This window comes from Urocitellus parryii, chromosome 7 (genome assembly GCF_045843805.1).
Source record: "Urocitellus parryii isolate mUroPar1 chromosome 7, mUroPar1.hap1, whole genome shotgun sequence".
NCBI lineage: Eukaryota > Metazoa > Chordata > Mammalia > Rodentia > Sciuridae > Urocitellus > Urocitellus parryii.
The window spans coordinates 68,596,222-68,615,952 of record NC_135537.1 but is presented as its reverse complement, the minus strand read 5'-3'; the positions used below and the strand labels follow the sequence as shown (position 1 = coordinate 68,615,952).

General features: G+C 37.1%; 1 protein-coding gene across 5 annotated transcripts in view; it reads right to left on the bottom strand.

Moving 5' to 3' along the window:
- Sgk3 (serum/glucocorticoid regulated kinase family member 3) overlaps window positions 1-18,813 on the bottom strand; it is a 116,790-nt gene extending 97,977 nt beyond the window's left edge. For 2 of the 5 annotated variants that reach the window (XM_077800713.1, XM_077800715.1), the window contains exon 1: window positions 18,233-18,813. The gene's annotated coding sequence lies outside the window, so the exon portion shown is untranslated. The remainder of the gene's footprint in view (window positions 1-18,232) is intronic. The other 3 variants (XM_026410016.2, XM_026410023.2, XM_077800714.1) reach the window with 2 other exon arrangements.
- Window positions 18,814-19,731: the final 918 nt, after the last annotated feature.

Below are 19,731 nucleotides of genomic sequence, written 5' to 3'. Positions count from 1 at the left end.
ATCATTTGATTTTTATAAGAAATTACACAGACCCAGAAAATAAATACAACAAAAGGCTGTGATAGTTTCTCAAACAGCTTTGAACAACCTGAGTCACATTTCCAAATTCCTTTTCACTGTGATTCCTGCAGTGAATTCCACTAATACATTTTAGAACTTTTGCAAATTAAGTTAGAAGTACTTGTTCACCTCAATTCATCTCTAGTGAATGGCTGTGTGGAACTCTAAATTTAAGTACAACTGCATTACTGTTCTCTGATTCGTGTAGAATAATTCTTGGATTCATGGCAATGCCAAGCTAAAATGACACTGCAAAGAAACTCTTTGTTTTCAAATAAATCCGTGCCTGGCTTTAGATAATGCTATAAAGAATCTTATTCATGCAGCACACCCTAGTTAAAATTATCCAAGTTGAAAATAACAACAAAACTTCCACCTCTATTAAAGAATAATCTTTATTTAATTTTTTTTCTATATGGATTTCAAAGAACCATAAACTTCTAGTGATAGACGGAACTTGGAGTAATTTACAGGCAAAGAAAACAAAGTCACACTTGCTCACTGTTCCTTAAGTTAGTGGCAGATCTAATATGAGGACTCGGGCCTTCTATATTCCCAAGCCTTGGTTATTAAATGTTATAGAACATTAGGTTAATATCAGCCAGCATTTATCAAGTGCCTACTTAATGCTCTTCACTGTGCCAAGCATCTTCACATCCATCACTCCTTTCCTAAATCAGTTCATAAGTTAGAATAAACTTATTAAAACAATCACATTCACTCCTTTAAGCATCCAGTATTGCCAACAGAGTATTGCCACAATATAAATGAAAAGAGATAATTTAATTACTGCAATAGCTACACTATGAAAATGTGTTTCAACAACACACTTCACTCTCAGTAACTTCCCTCCCAGAGATGGAAAAAAATTCAGAAGTCTTAGAAATATATTTCTGGATAAGAGCCTCTTTGCCAAGACCCATAAAGATGAGTTGGCAAAGAGGCTCTTATCCAGTGGGTTGGGGTTGTGGATCTGCCGGTAGAGTGCTCTCCTAGCATGTGTGAGGCATTGAGTTCAATTCTCAGCACCACATAAAAATAAATAAAATAAAGGTTTTGTGTCCAACTACAACTAAAAAAAAAATAATGTCTATAGTAACCTCCTCCTTCATCCACTTCTACACCTTTTTTCACAATCACCTTCTGATTCGTGGCTCTTCAGTAGCTGCTGTTTGTTATTTCATCTATATTTCTAAATTGCTATTCCCAGATGGTGTTCTAAAGTCATTATTATATAACAGCCCTCATTAAATTAAAAGAGATCACTCTAACTACACATACAATTTTTTAAAAACCTAAATGTGAATATTTGCCTTCTTATAATTTCAAAACAAGAGTTTATTTTTAAAATACAGAATAATTTTCATGTCTTATGAAGCAAAGTCAAATTATACTGTTTTTTATAAACACATGGTCCATTTGTTGAAAAGAATTTACTAGTATTCATATGTTGACACATTTAAAATTACTTCTCCTAGGGGCTAGGGCTATAACCCAGTGGCAGAGGGCTTACCTAGCACATGTAAGACACTGGGTTTGATCCTCAACACCACATAAAAAAATAAAATAAAATAAAGGCATGCTGTCCATCTACAACTACAATAAATAAATAAACAAATAAACAACTTCTACTAACAGGTCTCACATGATTTTTCTACCACTGAAAATTCTGGTATGTCTATTTCATAGAATTCTTACAGATTCAAATCAAATAATTACAAGACAGAAAATTTAAACACTTGCCAATTCTAGTTAGCATGAAAATGCAGTACTATAATATTTTTTTGGGGGGGGGGATGTCATCTTGACCACACATTAGCAAATAAACTTTTAAACTCCAAACAAAAAGATAATCAAAATAGGGATGTTAATGTATTTGAGATAAATGTCAATGTTGTTTGAAAAAAAATTCTAGTATATTTCACTTGTAAATCCTATCATACAAACACAAAAGAACCAAAGACCTGAGAAAATAAGCACTGAATTTAAGTTAACTTTAAATTATAGTATCTAAAAGTAATGAAAGTAAATAACTTTGAATTTTAATTTTGTTAAAATAGCTCCCTAAAACATAAGTTTGAATTTGAGTCATTTATCTTGGTGGTGAATTTTCATATTTATACTAGTATGAAATACTAAAATAGTACTTTTAAAGTAATGAGGGAACCAGCTAGGCAAAAGATCAAGGAAAGAGCAGATATGAATGACACTGCAAACCAACTGGGCCTAGGAGACATCTATGGAATATTCCTCGTAACAGCAGAATATACATTCTGCTCAAGTACATATGTTCTCCAAAATAGTCCATATATTAGGCCATAAGAAGGTCTCATGAAATTAAAGGGAACAGAATTCGCACAAAGTAGGTTCTCAAATGGCAATGTAATTAAGTTAGAAAGCAAAAACAAAGAAAATTCAGTAAATTCACAAAACACTTTTGAGTAACCAGTGGGCTAACAAAGAAATCACAAGGGACATCAGAAAAGATTTTTAGATGAATGAGCCAAGTGCAGTGACATGGACCTATAATTCCAGCTACTCAGGAGGGTGAGGCAAGAGAATAGATAACAAGTTGGAAACTGGCTGGGCCACTTAGCAAGACCCTGTCTCAAAAATAAAAAGAGATGGGGATGTAGCTCAGGGATAGAGCACGGGCATGTGTGTGAGCCCCTGGATTCAATCCCCAGAAACAGGGTGGAGGGATAACACATTCAGATGGTTGAAATGAAACCATAACATGCCAAACCTCTGAGATGCAGCTAATGCAGTATTTAGAAGGAATAATATAGCTGTAAATGCCTATATTTTAAAAAAAGGATGTCTCAAATCAATAGCTTAATTTTCCACCTTAAGAAAATAGAAAAGGTCAGACATGACAGCTGTAGTCCCAGCAATTTGGAAGATTAAGGTAGGAGGATTACTTGAGCCCAGGAGTTAAACATAATGAGACCTCATCTCAAAAAAAGAGAGAGAGAGAGAGAGAGAGAGAGAGAGAGAAAATAATAATTAATTAAAACTAAACCCAAAGCAAATAGAAGGAAGGAAGTAATAATGATTAGAGCGGTAATCAATGAGATAAAAACAACATAGAAAATATAAATGACATTAAAAGTGCATTCTCTGAATAAAATAAACCTTTAGCTAGATTGATCAGGAAGAAAAGATAGAAGACTCATATTACTAAAATCAGGATAAAAAAGGGAATACCACTCTCAACTCACAGAAGTAAAAAGGACTAGAAGAGATTGCTATGAACAATTGTACAGCAATTAATGAGATAACATAGATATGAAATGGAGAAGTTCACAGAAAAAAATAAACTATCAAAACTAACTCAAGAAGAAATAGAAAATCTAAATATATATATAACAAGTAAAGAAATCAAATCAGTAATTTAAAAAAAAACTTCTACAAAGAATAACCCTGGTACCAAATGGCTTCACTGGTGAAATCTACCAAATGTTTAAAAAAGAATAAATACCAATCCGTTATGAAATCTCACCTCCCCCCTAAAAAAAAGGAATGAATACTTTCCAACTCATTCAGTGAGGCCAGTATTACCATGATACCAAAATCAGATGATTCTATCATGACAAAGTTATAGAACAACATAGATACAAAAATCCTCAATGAAATATCTGCAAACTAAATGTAACTACATACAACAAGTATTACACACCATGACCAAGTATGACTTATCTCAAGACTGATTTAACATCTGAAAATCAATCAATGTAATACAGATATTTAAAGGACAAAACCCACATGGTTATTTCAATAGATACAGTAGGGTATCTGAAAAAATTCAACATCCTTTACTAATTTAAAGCATTCAACAAACTAGGAATAGAAGGGATTTTTCTCAAGCTAACAAAGGCCATTATGGAAAACCTACAGCTTACATCATTTATAGTGATGAAAAGATAAATGGTTTCTCCCTGAGATTGGTAACAAGAGAAGTAATATCAGTTCTCTCCAATTCTATTCAACTGGAGGTTCTAGCAGAGCAATTGGGCAAGAAAAAATAAATTTTAAAAGGCATCCAGATTGGTAAGGAAAAAAGTAAAGCTATTTCTATGTCCAATGAAATGGTCTTGAATATAGAAAATTCTAAAGAATACACAAAAATTATTCAAACAAATAAATGAATTCAACAAGAGTGCAGGATACAAGATCAATTTTAAAACAATTGTATTTCCATACAGTGGTAATGAATAAATATAAACAATTTGATTTGCAATAGCACCAAAAGGAAGAAAATGCTGTCTGGGGCTGCAGCTCAGTGGTAGAGCGCCTACCTCGCACATGTGTGAGGCACTTGGTTCAATCCTCAGCACCACATGAAACTAAATAAATAAAGATGTTGTGTCCATCTACAACTAGAAAAAAAAATAATTTTAAAAAAGCAGAAGAAAATGATTGGGAATAAATTCTAACAAAAGTGCACTGAAAACTACAAAACACTGTTGAAAGAAGTTAAAGACTTTAGTAAATGAAAACATGACCCACATTCATGGATCAAAAGACTTAATATTGTTAAGAAGTTAACAGTCTTCATATTAATCTTCAGATTCAATGCAAAACCACAGTTGTCCTTTTTTTAAGAAATCAATAAACTAATCCTAAAATTCATATGAAAACACATGGGATCCAAAATAGTCAAAGTAGAAAAAGAATTCAGGATTCACACTTCCTGATTTCAAAATTTTCTATAAAACTACATTAAGCTAATAAGGACAGTGTGGCAATGACATTAAGCTAGTCAGATCAATGGGCTTTAATTGAGAACAGAGAAATAAAGCTTTATATTTTTTCATCAATTGATTTTTTACATGAATACCAAGACAATTCAGCAAAAATTAGTCAACAAATCATGCTGGGTCAATTGAATACCCCATGCAAAAGAATGAAGTTGGACCTGTACCTTACTATAAACAAAAATCAGTTCAACAACAACAACAAAAACCCTGAAGAGCAAATCTCTGTGATTTTGGGTTAGGTAATAATTTCTTAGATGATACGATTCTAAAAATACAAGCAACAAAATAAAAAATAGATGAACTGAAATTTATCAAAAATTGAAACTTTTGCACTTCAAGGAAATCATGAAAATGAAAAGAAAGCTCACAGAAGGGGAGAAAACATTTGCAAATTATATATCTGATATGTCCAAAATATATAAAGAACTCTTATAATTCAACAATAAAAAGACCATCCAATGTTAAAAAAAGGGGAGGGCAAAGAATATGTATATTCCTTCAAATAAAACATATAACAGGTTAATAAGCATACGAAAGCATATACAATATCAATAGTAATTAGGGAACTACAAATCAAAACCACAATGAGATACCATTTCATATCTACTAAAATAAAAAGACAGACAACAAGAAGTGTTGGAGAGCATGTGGAGAAATCTGAACCTCCATACATTATGGTATTCCTCCACAACTTAAACTAGTTACCATATGAGCTAGCAATTCTGTTCCTGGTATACACTTAAGAAAAATGAAAACACATATCCACATAAAAATATGTCAAAAAAATCATAGTTCCATTATTCACAATAGCCAAAAAGTGTAAAATAATCAGAATATCCACCAATGGATGAATGAATAAGCAAACTATGGTATACCTACACAACAGAATATTTCTTCAGCAATAGAAAGAAATTAAATACCATATGTTACATCATAAAGGAAACTTGAAAACATTATTCTAAATGAAATAAATTCATAAAACAAATGGAAAATGCAGCACATCCCTATCCTTATACCAGAAACTCCTTGAGAAGTAGCAACTGTGTTTTGAGTATTTTGAGTATATGCTTCAATTTTTCATTAAATGTTCAAAAGAGGAAAATCTTCAGAAGAAAAATAGATCTGTTGTTCCCAGAAGCTGAAGGAGGGATGGATGGGAATAACTCGTAATGGGTCTAGAGTTTCTTCTTGGGGTGATAAAAGTTCTGGAATTAAATAATGGGGGTGGCCGCACAATTCTGTGAATAACCAATGAATTGGGTTGGTTGGTTTGTTGAATTGGAGTTTAAAAGGGCAAATTTAATGTCATGGGAATTATATCTCAATAAACCTATTTTTTAAAATATTAAGTATGAGACCCTTCCTTTGAAACTAAAAGTTTGCAGATTCTTTCTAGATTTTCTACATATATAATTTTGTACACTATGAGCAATGGAAGTTTTACTTCTTCCTTTTTAATCTTTATAACTTTTTTTTCCTCCTTATTACACTGTCTAGGACTTCAGTAGAATGTTGAAGTGGTGATAGTCAGCATCCTGTCTTATTTCCCTGTTTTGAAGAATGCTTTCAATATTTCATACTTTGGTGTAATATTAGCTCAGAGGTTTGTTTTGCAGATAACTCCATATCAGATTGAGGAAGTTTCTTTCTATTCCTAATTTGCTAAGAGAGTATATATGTGTGTTTCTTACAAATCTTGTTTTTTTAATCAGATGTTTTTCCTTTATCCAGATAATCATGATTTTTCTCTTTTAGTTTATTGACATTGGTGAATTACATTAGTTCATTTTCCAGTGTTAAGCGCATTCTTGGAATAAACCCAATTTATATTTTTTTAAAAAGTATAAGAGACTCTAGTGTTTTCTCCACTCACTGAGACATTTTACTTTTTAACATTTCCCAATAATCTGAATTTTCTCAGCATCTTTCTCAGCATTTGTATTAGTCCATTTGTGCAACTATAACAGAATACCTGAGACAGGATAATTTATAAAGAACAGAAACTAATTTCTCACAGGGCTGCGGTTGTGGCTTAGAGACAGAGCATACGTGTGAGACCTGGATTTGACCCCTAAAACCACACAAAAAGGAAAAGAAGGAAAGAAATTGATTTCTCACAGCTCTGGAGGCTGGGAAGTCTTAAGATTAAGGTGCCAGCGTCTGGTAAGGGCCACCTTGCTACATCCTCACAGGGCAGACAATGAAAAGGATGAATATAGACCAACTCTGTGTCCTCACAGGCAGAAGAGCAGAGGAGGAAAAACCACTCCCATAACCCCTTTTTATGGCAGCATCAATCAGTTCCAGAGGTCCAATCCTCAATAACCTAAACATCTCCGAAAAGGCTCCACCTTCCAGTACTGTTGCATTGGGATTAAGTTTCCAACACATGAATTTGAGGAGACATATTCAGACCATAGCACCATCCTCATCCAGGAATGTAAATACAATTTATTAGGTAATAGAACCAGTGTATATTGTAGCTTACAAAGAACTCAGAACTGAAATGTTCTATCAGTTTTACTTAGTTAATAGGAGTTCATCCCAGTATCTGCCAAGTTAATGTTCAACAAAAATCAGCAAAGTTATTTCTCTATTTCCAAGGATTAATGGAAGTGGTGATGGTTATCTTTGTTAGGGATTTTAGAATATGATAGTAGTATTTGTTATCATTGGCAAGTTCAATGGACTTTGGATGCTAAAAGAATGAGTGTGGCAGTTCGTCAGATAACATAAGACATTCAGATTCTGTGGTTCAGAATTTAACACAAGCAACTTTTAAAGCGGGAATTTTAAGGATTTTTCTATTAGGCAGGAACCACACGATATTTAAAACCTTTTTAGTTTTCTTCTTGAAATCTGGCACTAGTTTCTAGATTAGATCATTAATACTATTTCACAATAAAAAGGTAACAATGAGGGGCTGGGGCTCAGTGGCAAAGCACTTGCCTAGCACATGTGAAGCACTGGGTTCGATCCTTAGCACACATAAACAACTAAAATAAAGACATTCTGTCCACCTACAACTACAAGAAATTTTTTTTTAAAGTTCACAATGAATAACATTTTTCAAACTCCCTTAACTACTGCCTTACCAGCAGGTGGTAATTTGGGTAGGTACTCAATAAACATATGCGTTTCTTTCTCTTTGCTCTCTGCAAGGTAAAATACAGGTGACAAATGATAATAACTACAAAAAATAAAACTGATGAAAGAGAATATTTGATTTAGCATATACAATTGAAAATGGCAGAATTATCTAAACACATAAAGTAAACCAACTAGGAAACAACTGAGTCTTCATTTGGCAAAATACTGCAGATAATTTCAATTAAGTGGTTCTTCCAAATAAGCCAACGAAAACTTAGGGTTTGGCTGTATTTGCAGCATCAGAATTTCCTAATGGAATGCTTCATAATGAACAATAGTTACAGCATTTGAAAGCACTGAGGGGGAAAAAGCCATGGCAAGGTGCCTGCAAAATACTACTGTTTTGAGATAAGACTATGAATGCATTGTTTAAGAAGGATTTAAAACAATAACAACTTGGGCTGGTGTTGTGGCTCAGAGGCATAGCACTTGCCTAGCACGTGTGAGACAATGGGTTCCATCCTCAGCACCACATAAAAATAAATAAGTAAAATTAAGGTATTGTGTCCATCTACAACTAAAAATGTTTAAAAAAAACCCACAACAACAACTTTACTAAAGATGTATACATGGATAAGACACTAGAGAAAGATCTAGTTTTAAAAGGAAACTCCAGGACATGATTTTTACAACTAATAAATAACAATGAGTTGCATATTCACAGTTATATATATTATATACTATATAAAATATGTATACCTATATATAAAATATATACATATGCATATATATTTATATGATATAGTGAAAGTCCGTTTCTCACCCATTCCTATCCACTCACTTTTTATCCTCCAATCTCAAGTAAACATTGTAAATTTCCTATATATAGTTTCCAAGTCTTTCTATGCTTAGACAAGCAAACAATATATATTCTTATTTTTTCTTTGTCCTTCCACACAGAGGTGGTATTTTATTCACAATGTTCTTAATCTAACAGGCAGCTGCGCACGGTGGCACACACCTGTAATCCCAGAGGCTCAGGAGACTGAGGCAGGAAGATCATGAGTTCAAAGCCAGCCTTAGCAATTTAGCGAAGCAACTTAGTGAGACCCTGTCTCTAAATAAAACACACAAAAAAGGACTGGAATGTGGTTCAGTGGTTAAGTGCTGAAGAGTTCAATCCTCAGTACCAAAAAATAATAATAATAAAAATAAATCTCATGGGCTGGGGTTGTGGCTCAGTGGTAGAGCACTTGCCTAGCATGTGTGAGGCACTGGGTTTAACTCTCAGCACCACATATAAATAAATAAAGTCCACTGACAACTAAAAAAATATTTTTTAAAAAATAAAATAAAATAAAAAAATAAATCTCACAAGAAAATTTTTTAATCCTAATAAGTCCAATGAAAGTAATACATAACTTCCATGGGGACAGGGCCTTTTGTTCATACCTAACTTTTAAAAAGGAAGAACAAAAATAAGAGACAAAAAAGAGTAAAACATTTTTAAACCAAAGAAGAGAAAATAATGTTAATGTTCATGAGAATCTAAGAACCATTTTTTTAAAAATATTTATTTCTTTAGTTTTTAGGTGGACACAGTATCTTTTTTAAAAAAAAAGACAGAATTTTTAATATTTATTTTTCAGTTTTTCGGTGGACACAACATCTTTATTTTTATGTGGTGCTGAGGATCGAACCCAGTGCCTCACACACCCTAGGTGAGCGTGCTACCACTTGAGCCACATCCCCAGCCCTAAGAACCATTTTTTTTAAAAAGTAGTTTAAAGTCTTCCAAATGCTTATTAACAATGGCCCTAGTCCAAATAAGCAAATAATTTGGCATTGTCATGTTTCAATTTTAGTACCATATCACTGAGATGCTGAACAAAAACATCTTTTCAAAATCGGTACCTGGTAGGTACCAGGGATTGAACTCAGGGGCACTCGACCACTGAGCCACATCCCCATCCCTATTTTGTATTCTATTTAGAGACAGGGTCTCACTGAGTTGCTTAGTGCCTCAATTTTGCTGAGGCTGGCTTTGAACTTGTGATCCTCTTGCCTTAGCATCCCAACTTGCTGGGATTACAGGCATGCACCACTGCACCTGGCTCAAAAACCTTTCTTATTCATATTTATGAAAAAAATATGCCTTTACTCTTGGTTCGGCTTAAGTTGCTATTGTGTTGGTTCGAAGCTCCTCATCATGTCTGGCCCCAGCACCTCTACAGGTGAGCTGAAGTTGGTATGCATAGACTATCAGTCCTGACCATCCTCGATTTCTATCTCTTGTGGAGGTTTTTAGAAGAGACCTAGCATTTTTGAACCAATATTGCTTCCTATCTGATTCCCAAGGATCCAACCCAATCCAGGATCATACCTCTCCACATCTCTACTGATGAAAATCTGTAGAGAAAGGAATCTTGATATACTACTTCTCAAAGCTTGCTAAGCTTTGTTAGAATAGCTTCTTTGTCTTCAATTTAGATGAAAAAAAAAAGGTAATTATTAAGCCAGATACTTCAAACTTTGGACATATTTTCTAAAAGGAACAGTGGTCATATCTGGGAGTTATCTTTCCAGACTAGGACACTCTATGCAACCCATTAGATGACTGACATCTTCAATAGAAAAACAGCCCAAAACAATGCTGTTGCAATCATAGGGACAAAAATTAGTTTTAAATTTTTTAGTTCATGCCAGTGCTTAAGGAAAAACAGCTTATTTAGAGAAAAGGAGGTGGGTGGAGACTTCTGTGGATATTTTGAAAGGAATTACTGGGTATTCTCAAGGGCTTTGAAGGTTTGAAACCACTAGTTCTTTATAATGTCTACCTTTCCTTCCAAACTAAAAGCTTTCTTTTTCTTTATTAAAGGCCTGCTCTTAAACGTATCACCATGATTATTATCTTTTTTGCTCAAGACCAAAATGAAGAGAGTGAGATGGAGAAAAGGATAGAGAGAAAATTTCTTGAAGCAAGAATTTCAAGAAAAGGAAAAAAGAACAAGGTTAAAAAGGAGACTGGATGAGTGCGGTGACGCATGCCTATAATCCCTGCAGCTTGGGAGGCTGAGGCAGAAGGATCACAAGTTCAAAGCCAGCCTCAACAAAAGCAAGGCACTAAGCAACTTAGCAAGACCCTGTCTCAAAATAAAACACAAAAAAAATAGTGCTGGGGATGTGGTTCAGTGGTCAAGTGCCCTGAGTTCATGAGTTCAATCCCTGTTCCCCCCACCCCACAAAAAAGGGAGACTAAACTCTTGGAAAGGAGGAGAGGTCACAAAAGGATATAGGAGGCAAGTGTGGGCTATAGTTTGTATATATGTGCCACTAGAGAGGAAAAGGGAGATGTCAGCACAGAAACACATGCTGTGTGGGAAAACTGGTGGTGTGAGTATGTAAAGAGGGAGATGTGTGCATGAAATTACAGTTTCTAACCCTGAGACAGTCTATACTGTAATAGGATCATAAGAAACTTCAAGGTCACCTGTTCCCACCACTGGCAGCAGAGCTGTTAAACCAATTACTTCAGCAATGTGCTTATCATTAGTTCAGCTGTTCGATTTATAACAACTTTACAGAAGCCACTTTTCCCTTGGTTTGAATCCATTATTTCTGCTTCTTTTTTTAGTGATTATGATCAATCATGAGAATACTTTTAGCATTTCTTTTGTTAAATATCTTAAATATTTTAGATGTACTTAAAATACTAATACTGACTGACCCCCATTAGAAGGACATGCACTTCATGTTGGTTTGGATGGATTTGTCAGTTCATCAAAACACCCTCACCTCATCCCCTTTATGAGCAGGAGTAGAAATTTCCAATAGTGTTAGCCAGGTTTGGGGTATGGCAGGTGGCCAGGAAACACAGTAAAATAACTAGTTCAAAGGTGCATGGAATCTGTGACGTTGGTTGGCTCTATGAGCATGATTCTCTAACCAACAAAGCAAGTCTGTATAAAGAATGTTTCTGGCACTGAAAATGTGTATGTGAACACACAAATAAAATTCTGAAGGATATATTCTAAAATGCTAATAGTAGTTATAAGGAGTGATAGGTTTACTAGTGACTTTTTTTTTTTTAATGGACAGGGGTTTGGCTATGTTGCCTATGCAGGCCCAAAACTCCCAGGCTCAAGATATCCTTCTATTTCTTAGATATCCCCCCATGTGGCTGGGACTACAGGCACATGCCAATAGTGATTTTTATTTTCCCCTCTTACTTTTCAAAAACATTTACTATTAAAAAATGTATTATTTTGGTAAGTAATAGAAATAGATAAACAAGTATCAAGTGGAATACTATGCAACTGTCAAAACTAATGATAGAAATCAATAAAGTCTATGAGAAAGTGTTAAATTAGAAACAAAAGAACAAAATGCATAGATAATTCTCATTTTTAAAAAACTACATATAGAGGTATAGAAATTTATATAAGCAAGGAAAAAAACTAGACATATAAAACTTAGCAATGGTTATCTTTGTGGGTAAAATTAGAGTAGCAAGGACTTTTTATTACACATGATTCTCAATTACTTGAATTTAAGGGTGTGTGTTTTTTAAATTAAAAGTAATATTTAAAAATATGACACAGTTGGGTGTGGTGGTACATGCCTATAATCCCAGTGACTTGGGAGTCTGAGGCAGGAGAATTACAAATTCAAGGACAGCCTCGGCAATTTAGTGAGGCCCTAAGCAACTTATTGAGACCCTCTCTCAAAAAATAAAAAGGGTTGGAGATTTAGCTCAGTGGTAAAGTTCCTCTGGGTTCAATTCCCAGTGCCCCCCCCAAATTGAAGTAAAAATTAAAATAAATAAAAATAAAAAATGAAACAAACTAAAAAATAGGGGAAAAGGTGCACAATTAGTATTTTCTTGGGAAGCTAAGGATATGACTCTAAAATTCCCTTTTAAATGTTCATAGACGCACACATACACACATATAAACAATGCATATGAATTACATTATATAAAATTTATATAATGATCTTATATATATGTTGGCATCCTGAGTTGGAAACTGCATCATTCTAAGTTATCTCTGATCTATTTTTATTTAAAAGACAAGAAAGTTAGGGGTAGGAGTTGTAGCTCAGTGGTCAAGCACTAGCCTAGTACGTGTGGGATACTGGGTTTGAGTCTCAGCATCACATAAAAATAAATAGAGTAAATGCATTGTGTCCATATACAACAAGAGAGAGAGAGAGAGAGAGAGAGAGAGAGAGACTTAAAAAAAAAGACTGGAAAGTGAATAACTAGAAAAAGGTTGGGTATGCTGGCATGCCCGTAGTCCTAGGTACTTGGGAGATCAAGGCAAGAAGATTCCTTTAGCCCTTGAGTTAGAAGCCAGCCTAAGCAACATAACTAGATTCTATCTTAAAAAAAAAAAAAAAAAAAGACAACCCTGGAGTAATAAAGTTCTTTCTCATTTCCAAACTCAAGCAAGCAAATTAGTGGAGTCTTAGTGAAGTACCTCGATACTCAAAGAAGTTTCATCTAGCAGTCTGTGGACTAGCTAATCCATCAGTGAGTTCTATTTTTGTAGATGAATATATTTTATATGAAATCCATTTTACCAATAAAGAACAAAATGTTTGGTATTAACTAACTGAGCAAATACATCAGGAAATCAGATGGAAGCAATTAACCTGAATCATGCTCATTAGTATATGCTATGTGAATGCAATGTTATCTCTTCAAAATCACAGACGGGTGAAAAGAATAGACATCATTTCAATATTACAGGTGTTACCAAAATGGAGTAATGTTTTAAAAGGGTACAAAATCTAGGCCATTGCCCATTGAAAAACCTATCAAATCAACCTTACTCTTAAGTTAAAAGTAACTAAACCAGCTCTCTGCATTTTTAATCATCTGCAAACAAACTCACTTCATGGCCTGAAGAAAGAGACACCTATAAGAAGACTTCTGCAGTTGGTGGTACAAAGAGACTCTGCCCACCAGGATTCTCTCATGCTAACAGAGATGTCCAGTCCTTCCCATACTTCAATTCCATATAGGTCTTTTTTATGCTTTTGGCCCCATGGGAGCAGAGCTGTCTGCTAGGAATCCTTCACCATGAGATCTAATTTATATCTCTTATTTCACCCACAAACCTCCTGTTTTTTCTTTCAATCAAACATGTTATTAAGCCAGGCAAACTCACATGGCTATAATCCCAGTGGTTTGGGCAGCTGAGACAGGAGGATCACGAGTTCAAATCGATCAAAGATGAGATGCTAAGCTACTCAGTGAGACCCTGTCTCTAAATAAAATACAAAATAGGGTGGGGGATGTGGATCAGTGGTACCCCCCCACACCAAAAATAAAAAACATGTTCTCAGTCCCTTACCCTACAATTCCCTTTATATCATTACCTCTTTCACACATCCACAACAATACCCAAGGAAAACAGATTTTGGTTCTGAATTATAGAAGAATTGTGGCTACAAGGAGATAAGTTTAGGTTTTCAGGACCCATGGGAAATAGGAAAGGACCTGAGAAATCAGACACTGCACACTGCTCTAACTCCCTCTCAAAGCCCCCCAGGCTCAGCCTTAGCCTTAAGCAATACAATTTTACTGGTTGCTCCTCTGAATTGACCTTTAAGGTCTCATTTCCATCTCACCTTCCTTGGCAATGATAATTAACTCAAAGCTTGCATTGGGTTAGATTATGTTGATGTGAACTACAGGGTGTAGAATTGGTATCTCTTAGATTTACCACTTCTCTCCATGAAAAAAAAAATATTTATAGTGAAATAAGAATAAAGACTCCACATACAGAATGAAATAGGTAAAGGAAAACAGACTTTGAGTGGTTTAAAATAATGTGAGAGCTGTTTCTATCAGGAATAACATGTTATATAACTTGAGTTTCATGAATCAGCAGTTTAGTCAGTAATTTACATCAATTTTTTAAAAAAGAAAGAAACCATGAGGATTGGAAAAGGTAAAAGTGGTTTCTCAAACAAGACAGGTGTCATAAGAATTTTATCCCACCCTCACTTAGAAGGCTGACAGGCAAATGACTCAGTCTGGCTTCATTAAAGGTTTCTTACCAGATAATATCCCTCATAGGGAAGGCCATCCCATATATCACTTCTCCCTGATAACAATTCCTCCGCCTAGGTAATGGCCATATTTTCCTCTCTAATTTCCATCTGGGGATCACATACTTAGGATACAGAAAATTATGTTTACAGGATATACATAGTTGAGAATTTTTCTGTTTTTTATTTTATTTTTTGAGGGGAGTACTGGGGATTGAACTCAGGGTACTCAGCCTCTGAGCCACATCTCCAGCTCTATTTTGTATTTTATTTAGAGACAAGGTCTCACTGAGTTGCTTAGCACCTTGCTTTTATTGAGGCTGGCTTTGAACTCGAGATCCTCCTGTCTTAGTCTCCCTAGCTGCTGGGATTACAGGTGTGCCACCTCACCCAGCTCTAATTTTTCTGTTTTTAAAAAACATGATCCTTTTTACTAAAGTAACAGCAATATTTCAACACATACACACACTCTGAGTAATCTCAGATACTTTAAAAAAAATGAGGGGTGAGGGTGTAGCTCAGTAATAGTGCACTTGCCTAACAAGTATGAGGCCCTGGGTTTGAATCCTAGCAATGCAAAGAAACAAAAAAGACAAAACACAGTGTGTTTGAACTTGATCATAAATCTAAGCAGCTTAGAATCTACAAAAGAAAGCTGTCAACACGAACACTAACACCATGCGTTCAATCCAGACACTTTCAAAATCAGAGGAAAAAAAATAGAATGAGAAGGGAAAATAAAAAATAACAAAACTATTTTCTTTTTCAAAAACCAGGAATGATGGGCTGGGGTTGTGGCTCAGTGGCAGAGCACTTGCCTAGCATGTGTGAGGCACTGTGTTTGATTCTCAGCACCACATATAAATAAATAAATAATAAAGGTCCATCAACAACTAAAAAATAATTTTTTTTAAAAAAAGGGATGACAAATCCTAAGAAATTAGTCCAAAGGGTTTTCCTGTCCCTTTTGTAGAAAAGGTAGTATTTGTACAGATGCTATTTGATAAAAGAAAAGCACTAGATTAGGCCTAGAAATCTCTTTGGCATAAATCAATTATGAGAGGTGTGTTTTGAAAGCACAAGATATCTGCAGTCGTTTGGAGTCATTCATTCCAAGGAATGTTTATTACAGGCCTGCACGTGCCAGGCTCTGTCCACATGCCTACTCTAGTCAAGTGCTGCCTCTCACCAGCTGTGTAATCAGGGCTACATCATGTTAACATTTCTTAGCTTCAGTTTCTTCACTTGTACAAATGAGAATAAAAAATGGCTACCAACCTCACAAGGTTTCTGGTGACATCTGAGTATGTCTGAAGGCACTCTGTAAACTATGAAAGGGTTAGGTGTCTTGGCTGAATTGAATGCATGAGTAGCTACTAACATATGTTGTGCCATAAATTATATCAGAGGAAAGTTAGTCTTCCTGCTTCAAGAAGTACTTTATAATTCCATTAAATAAGGTTTATGGTCTCATTTAATCACCTCCCTGGAAATTTAAATATTTGAGAGAGAGAGACAGACAGACACACAAACACACACACACACACACACACACACACACACACACACACACCAGGGCACTAGGAGGGAGACCAGAAGAAAGAGATGTATGGATTTTGATTACATTTGTAATCATTATAATGAAAAAAAACATATCTATATTTTTTAGTCCCCATTTCAGATCTCAATCAATTTGGCCATCAGGCCCAAGTGCTCTTTGAAGAGGTTATTTTATTCTGGAAAAAGCATCCTATATATATCTACAAATGACAAAATGAACATCTACTAGGCTGACCCACCAACTCAGTGTTACCAACAGCAAGGGTCAGTAAAATTAGGAAACATAATTTACATCAATGTGTATAAACCAAAATGTTATTTTATCATCCAATCTGATTCTGGCACCTAAAGCCATGTCCTAGGAATTGTCAAACAGATTAGGAAACAAAATTCCTTTAAAAAACAAAATGAGGCTCCATGCAGTGGCAGTTGAAAAAAGGGGGAAGTTCTGGTTTCTCCAGTTAGCTAATGGGCTCCAAGGTAAAATGGCAAGACTATTTTACAGAAGCCGCTTGGGATCTGGTGAGACCTGCTTGCAACAGGTCTTATTCCCTAGAGCTACAGACTCGCTTCCCCAGCGAATGCAGGGGTGGCAGCTTGTCTTATGGGAGTGGTGGCCAAGGGGGCCAGAAGGCACACCCAGCGCTAAAATATGCCTGAAACATCCCTCTGTTTCCAGCTCTTACTATGACATTCGGGGAACTAAAGTATGCACAGTCCCTTCATGATTAGAACCGCTATAATTTAAAATCTTGAATTAAGAATTTGAGTTAATATTTATAAAGCACTTTAGAGCCCCTTACGCAGGAAGAGCTAAGAGGCACATAAAGACGGCACTTCCCCATGGGTTGGGTGAACACTCAACCTAGTGAGAAGGGAGAGAGAATGAAACTACACAACAGTCTATTTTCACCCCGACAAAGATTTTGAAATTGTAGTGCTCTGTATTCATTCTTTAATCTCAAATACACCCTGTAGAGCCTGTTGTGCCGGACTGAAATTCTACTCATGGTTCAGAAATACCCGTGCAAAATTGAGAACTGAAGTTCCAAGAGAAGAATCCTTTCTCTTCTCTATGTTACGTTTATGCTCTCGTTTCTGTTAGTAACCATCACTAAAAAATGCCTCTGGATGGTACATACCGGTGCTAAAACTGAGAGCATTAACACAGACTGACTTGAAAAGAGACCAAAGGGTTCAAGTCGCTGAGAACTTCAAAGAACAGCAGCGCCTTGAAGTCTCGCCCTAACAGCTCAGCTGACAACAGGTAAAGGACTCCTCCAGTGCACCCCTTCCGCGGCCACCCGCAACCCCGAGCCTCGCAGGTGACCCGCACCCACTTCCTCCTCGCGTGGGGTCTTCTGTCCCCCCTCGTCGCCCGATCCTCTAGGCTAGGGGCTGCGCCCGGGGTAACTGTCCTCCCACCGACACCCCTCGGGCGTTTAGGAATGTCAAAGCACAATCCGAATTCACCTCGAGGAAACAAAAGACCACCAACTGAGTCTGGGGGCTGGGCGGGGGCATTGCTTTTTCCCTGCAGACCTTCTCGGAGATCCCCGGGGGAACCCGGGAAAGTCACGTTTGGTCGAGGAGCTACAGCAGTCGAGGCCCCGGGCAGCCCTCTCCCCGCCCCGTCTCCTCCCGCGTAGGGGCTCCGACCACGGCCCGGACCGCGCGGACCCTCCCGCCGGCCCGGCACCTACCCGGCTCCGCGGTGCTGCCTCCCGGCGCCGCGGGCGCCGAGTCAAGCGCGCTCGCGCTTCCTCCTTCCCGGCAGGGCCGCCGGGCGCTGGCGTTTCCTCCCTGACGCGTCACGGCGGCCGGGGGGCTCCTCCCGTGGGGCGGCGAGGGCAGCCGGCAGCGCGCCGGGGAAGGCTCCCGCTCCAAGTCCGGGGCGCGAACAACCGGGAACGGCGAGCGGGAGGCGGCCCGCGTCCGGCAGGGGCTGCAGGCTGCGCAGCCCCGCTCAGGCCCGCCGCCCCGGCCGCGGAAACCAGCCTCCTCTCTTCCCCCGAGGACCCGAGCGAAGGGCCAGGCCACCGTGCGCGGTCTGCCCCAGTCACGCGGTGTGCAAAGTTCAACAGGACACCGGTGGATCCTTCTGCGGGCGCAGACCTTTTGTGCTTTCCCGCTGCCCATCAGATAGTGACCGCTGCCCTGGGAAACGAGAGCCGCGTGGGCCACAGCGACGGGCCAAGGCGTGAAAATGACCTTGGTTTGTGTAGGGAGTAAAGCTGCTTGACCCTCACCAGAGGGGACGAGACACCCCACGAACGGAATGGGGGCCATGTGGCTTTGTAGACTCAGATAAGTGAAATAAGTATCCAAATACTTTAGGAGAACAACCATGCTTTATTTAACCTTATTTGAAGTTTTCTACCTTTTTTTTCCCCCCATCAGCAGAATTTTGGCCTTTGTATTTATAGATAGGCCAGAGCTTCCACAAATTGGCAGATCCTGTGTACAGAAAAATATTCTTTCTGTGCCTCTTTTTACACCTATTAACTTAAATTAAAAAATCTTGTTAATGTCCAAGTCAACTGAGGGCACGCTTCACAGCTTGTTACTTTTATCCTTTAACTGCAGAAGCCGCATTTTAGAGCTCTCCATTTATCTCTTTTCTCCAGATAAGATAAAGAGGTACAGAATGTGAATGGTTGTGGATAAAGTGGTTTAAGATTTTTGAAGTAGAGTGGATTTGATTTTGTTCTTGTCGTCGTTTTTGGTCCCACAACACCAGTCTAGTTTAGATTTTATACATTATCATTTAAAATAGACCTGAACAACTATTTAAAGATTCCCATATTCATGTCACACTTCAGATATTTTTAATATTTATTTTTTAGTTATAGGTGTACACATACCTTTATTTTATTAATTTATGTGGTGCTGAGGATCGAACCCAGTGCCTCACACATGCTAGGCGAGTGCTCTACTGCTGAGCCACAACCCCAGCCCCACGCTTCAACATTTGAAGCAATGATCTATATTTCAGATTAGAGGATTCCAGAAAATTTGCCACAATCTGTGAACAAGTAAAACTGCCAAAAGTAATTAGAGGAACTGAGATTTCTGTGAGACTTCCTTAAATTCAGGGGTCATTTCCTTATGTTTTAAAATGATACACAAAGATTTAGCCCCACAAGTAATATTCTTACCATGAATATTCATTTTCACTGCCCGTACCACTGTATGACTTTCT